The sequence below is a fragment of the Schistocerca cancellata genome, chromosome 5 (assembly GCF_023864275.1).
Source record: "Schistocerca cancellata isolate TAMUIC-IGC-003103 chromosome 5, iqSchCanc2.1, whole genome shotgun sequence".
Taxonomy (NCBI): Eukaryota; Metazoa; Arthropoda; class Insecta; order Orthoptera; family Acrididae; genus Schistocerca; species Schistocerca cancellata.
In genome coordinates, this window is record NC_064630.1 from 201,265,798 (window position 1) to 201,275,322 (window position 9,525).

A 9,525-nucleotide genomic window follows, 5' to 3' on the forward strand; every position below is an offset into this window, starting at 1 on the left:
GTTCGCAAATAGTTGTCGGTATCGGGGTGTACACTCAAGTGTGCTATGACTGTCCTGGAGAAATTGCCAGTAATCAAGCACCATCTTCTCATCATCTCGAAAGAGGTCGCATATGGACATGCCTTTAAACCATGTGAGAGCGTGAGTCTTCGCAGGTGGGAAATAAGTATCCTCTGAACAAAGGAGGAGCCGTGGCTCAGTTGTGCGTGGCGCGATACGTAGGTAGCAGGCGAGGATCTTCTGCACTAGCAGCCATACCTCTAACGCCGATCCACGGTGTTCGTCAGTATCCACGAGGTGGCAACGTGGGCAAAGGGGGGAATCCGCCATCCCAATAGCGTGCAGCCTTTGTCGTGTTACAACCTTCCCGTTCACCACCTGGTACCACGCGGCTCGTACCCGCGTGGGGAGGAACGACTTCTGGACCGCTCTCCACACTGCAGGCCATAGGGTCGTAGGGCTCTTCCTCTCAATCACATTGCGAGGGATGGACCTTAGCAGCAGTCTGTAAAAGTCTCTCGCCTTGGGAGTGCGAGTGTTGGGAAGGTCTGGGTGCACGTAACTATACTCAAGAATAAATGCCGAGAGGTGCGAGAGTGAGGGTGTAATGTGCGCAACCGTGATAGGTGGCAGAAGAGACGCCTGCAGCAATTCCTCTAACAAACGACCCGTAAGGGAAGCATCTTTGTGGGTCCACAATTTCATCATTGTGCACAAATATAATGCTGTAGCCCTCGCTCGTACATTTATAAGTCCCAGTCCGCCATCAAGCAGAGGGAGGGTGAGTGTTTCGTAGCGGACTTTGAATAGGTGTCCGGCGGTAAGGTAATATCCAAACACTGCTTGCAGTCTGTGTGCCATCGCTGTCGATATCGGTAGGACCTGGGCCATGTGGATCATCTTAGTTGCCACGTGAAGGTTGAGGTATTCCACACGCTGTAGGAGGTCCATCCGTCGAAGTAAGTTCCGGCGAACTTCTGTGCGTATTGCCTGTAGTAATCGTGCATAGTTCATGGCAGCCGTGCGGCGCACATCCTGTGTAAATGTTATGCCCAAGAACCGGATCTTGTTAACTAGTCGGAGTGGGGCTAAAGCGTCCTCCTGCTGCCGACTTGGCCACATTCATGAGGCTGCCCGCTGCCAAACCATAGCGATTGATCCATTGAATCACCGAGCGTACCTCGTCACCAGATTGGACAAGTAATAGAAGGTCATCAGCATATATCCTGCAGTGAAAGGTGTGATCCCTCAATGACATGCCCGAGAGCCTGTTTTTCAACCCTCCGACAAGTGGTTCGAGTGCGATCGCGTAAAAGATCATGGAGAGTGGGCATCCTTGGCGAACTGACCGTCGGATCAGAAAGGCACCCGCAATCCGTCCATTCACCAGTACACGGGATGCAGCTCCACGGAAAAGGCGCTGAAAGATGTCGAGAAAGTCAGGCGGGAAGCCCATGCGGGCCATAACGGACAGAAGGAACTTGTGGTGAACTCTGTCAAAGGTGTGGTCGAAATCAATGGAGATCAGAGCGGCGCGAAGGCGACAGGATGTGGCGATGGGTATTAAATCCCTGCATTCACTGGTTGCCGTTTGTATTTTGGTCACTCCGCCCTGTGTCGTTTGCTCCATTGAGAGGAGTAGGGGCAGAACCTTCTTTATGCGGCTGGCGAGTAGTCGGGCGAAGATTTTATATAGTCCGAGTTGAGCATTGTAATTGGCCTGTAGTCCTCGACCGTCCGACCTCTGGAAGGCTTGTGTATCGGTATAAGGAGACCTTCCACGAATGCAGGTGGCACGTGGGACCGGGGGGCATCAGTTCTTGGTACGTAATGATCCATCGGGGCATCATGAGATCGCGGAAAGTACAATAAAACTCGAGCGGCAGTCCGTATGGCCCGGGAGATTTGTTGAGTGCTCCCTTGTTAAGCGCGTCCTCGATGTCGTCTCGTGTAATTCCACCTAACAGCGTCGCCGCTGCTGCATTGTCGAGGGTGTGCGACACGTGCTGCAGTATGTCGTGATCGTCCGCTTCCTCGTCCTCTGTATTCACCTCGTCGTAAAACCGGCGATAGTGATCTGCGAAGGCTTCTGTAACCGCCGCCTGAGTCATTACGACCCTACCACCTGGCAATACGAGGTCCGTGATCAGCTGCTGTAGGCGTCGGCGATGTCGAGCACGATGTGATGCATAGGCGGGTTTTCTCCTTCCACTCGGTCTTGACGTCGCGATCGCACTACGACCCCCTCCAAACGTTTCCTCGTAAGAGATAATATTTTACCTTTAATTCGGCGGCTTACCATTTGTCGGTTTGGAGATGGTGGTTGGCTGTCGAGTTCGCGAAGCATCGTGTAATAAAAGTCCAACGTGTGACGATGCCAAGCTGCGATATCTTTTCCGAATTGTGTTAGCACACCCCGAAAAGCTGGTTTTGCACAGTTCACCCACCATGCTAGAGTCGACGGGTATCGGGGAAGACGACGTTCGTAATCCAGCCATGTGTTGGCGACAACCTGACGGCATTCCAGGGCTTGAAGATGTGCCACATTCAGCTTCCAGGGTCCTCGGCTGCGCCATATCCGCTGCTGTTGTAGAGTGAGTGTGCATATGAAAGCGCTATGATCGGAGAAGGCAAGCGGCCAACGTTCGGCGTCCAATACTCCCGGTGCTAGAGCTCGTGAGACATAAATGCGGTCTAGGCGACTGGCGGAGTGACTAGTAAGGTACGTCGGCCCGGGACGGTCACCGTGCACTGTCCCCCACGTGTCGGTGAGAAGCAGATCTCGAACCAGGAGCCGAAGTTCTTGACAAGTCGAGAAATGTGGGACTTGGTCTTTGGGGTGGAGCACACAGTTAAAGTCGCCGCCGAAGATATATTGCTCGAAGATAAAGAGGGGGGCGATATCCTCCGAGTAGAACAGCGATCGTTCGTGGCGTTGGTCAGTTCCTGATGGAGCGTAAATGTTAAAGATGCGCGTGCCCAGTGCTGTGATCGCCAGCCCCCTTCCTGACGGAACGTAAGTCACTTCTTCGATGGCAATCCGTCGCGCACTAGTATTGCCGTACCGCTGCCATTCCGGTCCGCCGGTACCACATATGTCACATAACCGTAGAAAACGGGGAGGGCCGCTATATATACTTCTTGCAACAGGGCAATGTCAACATCCGAAGAACGAAGCATCTCACGCAGCAACTGGATCTTCACTGCCATTCGTATCGTGTTGAGGTTAAGCGTGGCGATACGATAAGCTTGTTGCCGAACCGCAGGTGTTAAGTTATCCATTAAGACTGGAATTACCTATGACGCTTCTGACTGTTTTGACACCTCCGCATCCCCCCAAACCTCACCTGCAGTCCTTTCTAGAGAGCCGGTGCCAATGCCGTGGGCCCTGTTGGCGTAACTTGCATGGTTCCGTCGTCGTCGTGGTCATCCGCCCACGTCGGGGAACTGAAAGCAAGATCGGCCTTCCTAGCTTCCTCAGGACACGGCATGGGTGCTTGCACTCCAGAAGGTGGTGGACAGCATCTGTCCTGCATCTCGGCATCCGATTTTGCCACTGTAGATATATGTGGTTTGTCCTCAGTTTCGTTCGATGGTGCCACACTGCAGCAAATGGCGGCTGCCTCTGTGGTAGCGTCGTCATTGAAGGTGGAATCGTCATCCTCTGGAGGCTGTGTCACATCCCGTTCGGAAGTTGCTCTACGCCTCCGCTTCCGTCGCTTCGGAGAGCGTTGCTTCCTGGTGTGTCCTTCTGTGTTAGACGATGGCAAAGATTCACGACGTTCCGGCACAAAGGCAGCCGTAGGCACAACAAGCGAGTCTACGGCCATGCTATCGTCATGTATGTTGTTATCCGTCGACGGGGCCGGCGGCATCGGAGTTGAATCCGTAGCTTGTGGAACGGGTGTGTCATCATCTCCCTGTATTGGAGGATGGAGCCGCGACCCAACAGTGGATGTCGGCTGTCGTGGTGAAGTGGTAACTGTCGTGAGGGCTGCTGCATAAGTCACGGGAAGCAGCGTCGGCTGCGATGGCGGGTCCGCTTCAGCCGGCGGCAGTTGAGTGATTCGACGTTGCATACATTCTGATCTGAGGTGTCCCTCCTTCCCACAACCAGAGCAGGTCCTCGGTTGCCCATCGTAGATGACGATGGCACGGCAGCCACCGATATTCAGATATGAAGGTACATGTCTTTTAAGTTCTATTCGGACCTGGCGGGCGCCGTTCAGCACAGGATAAGTCTGGAATTGCGTCCATTTTTCCGCAATATGATCATGGGCCGTGCCGTAAGGGCGCAGCGCTGTCACGACGTCCTCCGCCGGTAGTTCGAAAGGAAGTTCGAAAATTCTGATCGTGCGAAGTCCCATGCCAGAATAATCGACGTGCACAGTCCCCACATTGCCATCAGCATGGCAGAAACGGAGGCCCTGATTCGTGTCCCGAAGGATCCGTTCACATGTTGCGTCGTTGATGATCTTGACATATACGATACTACTCACAATGGACAAGTGAATGCCGAGAATGTCGGTCGCCGGGATTTTAACTTCTTCTCGTAGAAATCGTTCGACTTCGAGTGCTTTGGGCCGTGCAAATTCGTTGCGGAACGTAAATTTGAGCGTCGATTTTCTGTATTGGTGCGCCATAGTGATCTATATGCTGAGTACGGCACGCGCGAAACGGCCGAGTACTATGTAAACAACACGAGCGCTCGCTCCGCGGCAGGAACACAAACAGCGCGTCTTCACCGCAGCACAGCCAAAGGCCAACTGTTGAGCTACCGAAGCACGACTCACGCCCGGTCCTCACAGCCTCATTCTACAAAAGATAATGTTACGCATCTGGTGGAATGGCGACGGTGTGTTGTGCGAAGAACTGTTTCCCCGAGGTGTAACCATCACTGCTGAGTTACTTTAAACAACTGAGACGTCTTGCAGACGCAGTCCAAGAACAACGACAAGGAAGAGTGCGTATATTGATGTTACTCCACGATAACGACCTCCCGCATTCTGCTAAACTGACAAAAAACTCTATATTTATTATTACTTATTTGCCTTATCTTGCGCTCTCAGATTTCCGCTTTTTCCACTCTCTTTCTAACAGCCTTGGATGGACTTCCTTGACGGGACCGAGCGAGGTGGCGCAGTGGTTAGCACACTGGACTCGCATTCGGGAGGACGACGGTTCAATCCCGTCTCCGGCCATCCTGATTTAGGTTTTCCGTGATTTCCCTAAATCGTTTCAGGCAAATGCCGGAATGGTTCCTTTGAAAGGGCACGGCCGATTTCCTTCCCAATCCTTCCCTAACCCGAGCTTGCGCTCCGTCTCTAATGACCTCGTTGTCGACGGGACGTTAAACACTAACCACCACCACCACCACCTTGACGGAAGAAAATGCGCTCCGAATGTGGCTCGATAAGTTCTTCGCGTAAAACCACTTGATTTCTACAGGCGTGGAATCGAAAAGTTACCGCAGTGTTGGCAGACTGTTGTAAATAGCGAAGGAGAATATACAGAGTTATTCTAAATGATGGATTCATTTTCAAAACTTCGTATTTATTCAAGTACAAATCCAAAATGAACAAGCTTGATACCAATGAAAACAGGAAGCTTCAAAGTTTTTTTTTCATAATGTTTGATATCAATATAATACATTTTTTTAATTTGTAATTAATTAGTTTGTCATTGGGGTTGAGAGCCTGCACAAGCTATAATCGGTAGGGCTTGTACAGCAAACGTCGTTTCAGAACTCTCCATACAGTTGGTTGGGGTATTTCAAGTTCTCGACTGGCTCTATTGGTATACTTACTGGGACTGTGCACAACACTTTCTTGAATCTGTCGGACACCATCCTTTGACACACGCGGTCGGCCTGTGCTTTTTCCTTTGCACGCACTCCCAGTCTGTTTAAATTGCTTAAACCAACGGCTAATACTTTTGCGAGTTGGTGGTTGAATGACGAATTTAGTACGAAATGCCCGCTGCACTGCGATTTGCGACACTTTTACCGAACTCAAGAAAGCTCCACAGTCGCCATCTCACTCACAAATGACAGTGAAACGGAATGACGGCCCTATTGCCGCGCGAACTCTAGCGGTCGCTTCTGAAACCATCACCGCTCGCCCGACGCCGCCTGCCAAAAACTTTGAAACTTCCTCCTTGCATTGGTATGAAGCTTGTTCATTTTGGATTTGTACTTGAATGCATATGGATTTTTGAAAATCGGTCCATCATTTAGAATAACCCTGTATTATTGATGACTGAAGTCTCTGTTACGGGTATCTGTTGTGTTTATTGAAATTACGGGAGAACGATACGAACTTACGCACCAACTCAGTATTATGGGTGGCCGTACTTTGCGAGCCGTGTGTGTTATCCTTAGACAGACCCTCCCACATCATCCAGAACATTCGCAGGGCGATTCCTGTCACACGTGACAGGCCTTGCTTTTGCCAGTCCAGTCTGTCTTTCCTGTAAACATCTCACTGTGGATGGGACGTAAGTGGAGGTGCCATCGTGAGTGGGAGAAACGCGGCGCCTGGCCCCAGCTGTGATTGGTCAGGGCGTGTGGGCGGCGTTCACTCACTGGCCGTGCGTCACGCGAGATCGCCAGTTGTCAGCGGCAGGCGCGGCTGTCCATCACGACCGCAGCGCCGCCCAGCAGACTACGTGTCGTGGCGTGGCATGGCATGGCATGGCATCGAGCTGCTATTCTCAGTCCCTCTACGTAGCAGGCTACACGACGCCGTGCATGTCAGCCGTGTTGCAATGTCACTTGTGGACGTACAGCGAGGACAGCTTCGGTATTTCATAAATGATTTGCCACAAGTCTGTCGGCAAGGAATTGTACGCAAAGCGCAGTACGTCTTAAAGCTACTGAGACACAGATTTCTAAAACGAAACTACGCAAATTTTGACGTCGTCTGAAAGAAAGGGAGGAAAGTATTCACCTTAAGTGATTTTCGGGAAACCGCGGTGAATCTAATGTGGATAACCGGAGGGGAATTTGAAATGCCATCCTTCCAAAGACAAGTTATAATGTAATTAGCGGTATCGATACGTTAAAATTACATCTACATGTACATGGATACTCTGCAAATCACATTTAAGTGCCTGGCAGAGGGTTCATCGAACCACCTTCACAATTCTCTATTATTCCAATCTCGTATAGCGCGCGGAAAGAATGAACACCTATATCTTTCCGTACGAGCTCTGATTTCCTTTATTTTATCGTGGTGATCGTTCCTCCCTATGTAGGTCGGTGTCAACAAAATATTTTCACATTCGGAGGAGAAAGTTGTTGATAGGAATTTCGTGGGTAGATTCCGTCGCAACGAAAAACGCCTTTCTTTTAACGATTTCCAGCCCAAATCCTGTATCATTTCTGTGACACTCTCTCCCATATTTCGCGATAATACAAAACGTGCTGCCTTTCTTTGAACTTTCTCGATGTACTCCGTCAGTCCTAGCTGGTAAGGATCCCACACCGCGCAGCAGTATTCTAAAACAGGACGGACAAGCGTAGTGTAGGCAGTCTCCTTAGCAGGTCTGTTACATTTTCTAAGTGTCCTGCCAATAAAACGCAGTCTTTGATTAGCCTTCCCCACAACATTTTCTGTGTGTTCCTTCCAATTTAAATTGTTCGTAATTGTAATGCCTAGGCATTTAGTTGAATTTAAGGCTTTTAGATTAGATTGATTTATCGTGTAACCGAAGTTTAACGAGTTCCTTTTAGCACTCATGTGAATGACATCACACTTTTCGTTATTCAGGGTCAACTGCCACTTTTCGCACCATTCAGATGTTTTTTTCTAAATCGTTTAGCAGTTTGTTTTGATCTTCTGATGACTTTATTAGTCGATAAACGACAGCGTCATCTGCAAACAACCGAAGACGGCTGCTCAGATTGTCTCCCAGATCGTTTATATAGATAAGGAACAGCAAAGGGCCTACAACACTACCTTGGGGAACGCCAGAAATCACTTCTGTTTTACTCGATGACTTTCCGTCAGTTACTACGAAGTGTGACCTCTCTGACAGGAAATCACAAATCCAGTCACATAATTGGGACGATATTCCATAAGCACACAATTTCAATACGAGCCGAGCCGCTTGTGTGGTACAGTGTCAACAGCCTTCTGGAAATCCAGAAATACGGAATCGATCTGAAATCCCTTGTCAACAGCACTCAACACTTCATGTGAATAAAGAGCTAGTTGTGGGGTTCTCTTCTAAGGCTATCAGACGGTTCACGTAAGAGGCGACGCGTTACAGGTGAGTTCATTTTGTAATGTTCATGACGTACGCTATCAGTTTCTTAATTTATATTTTTAGGAGAAAGTTTTCACATGATTTTTATATTCGTGTCTTCCTCTAGCATACAAGTCAGTAACACTGAAATATTTCAAATAACCGCATCAGAATTCAAAATTTTTTGAAAAAACTCACTTTATCTGTACAATCGCGTGGCAATACCTTACCGTTACATTTCCATATGGGCAGTATAGAGCCGGTAGGGTAGTTGTAGCAGGTCTCCGAATTTGTTCGACTTTTCCTGTCAGTTCCCCTACGTGATGGCTCTACTACAGAATTAAGTTTATTACAGTGAAAGCTCAAGTAATTATTTCTGCGTCCGTGCGAAGCGGAGCTGACAAGAAGAAGTCAAACAAATTTGGTGGCACGTTACTCTACTGGGTCGTTACAGTCAATACGAAACCGTAACGGGAATGCTCAGGCAACTTAAATGTTCATCACTGGACGAAAGGCACCTTAGTCCTTATGAAAATGTTGAGTACATTTAGAGAAACAGTATGTGGGGAAGGCGGCAACAATTGTACTACCACCATTGTATTCTCACGTATGAAATAAGACTGAAAATCGCTAATATTGATACGAAATGCATGGTCTGTGCAATGTTTTTTGTAGTAATATATATTTTATGTCCTTAGCGGTTCAAGAATTCGAAACAAAGATTTAACAAAATTATACTATGCGACGGGACATGTAATTTTGTTACATGATTATTCTATTAACTATAAATCAATCGAGATACTGAAGCAATCGGTACATTTTTTCTACGTCAGTCGAAATTCCTTCAAAGAACAATTGCAGTGATGTAACGCTTTTTAATATTGGCATAAAAAATTTTCGCAAAGGTATCTGAGAAATGTGGTAAAACAGAGAGACAAGACAGACGGAATCATCTATCGGGGTGTAAACACCGCCAAAAAAGACTCTTGTGGCAGGTTGTGTTGTTATATGCGGCCGATATGAAACATGATGTCATAACCATATTTGAAATCGTTTCCATGGCAGGTTGTGTTGTTATATGCGGTCGATTTGAAACATGACGTCATACCCATATTTGAAAAATGGTTCAAATGGCTCTGAGCACTATGGGACTAACAGTTGTGGTCATCAGTCCCCTAGAACTTAGAACTACTTAAACCTAACTAACCTAAGGACATCACACACATCCATGCCCGAGGCAGGATTCGAACCTGCGACCGTAGCAGTCGCGCGGTTCCG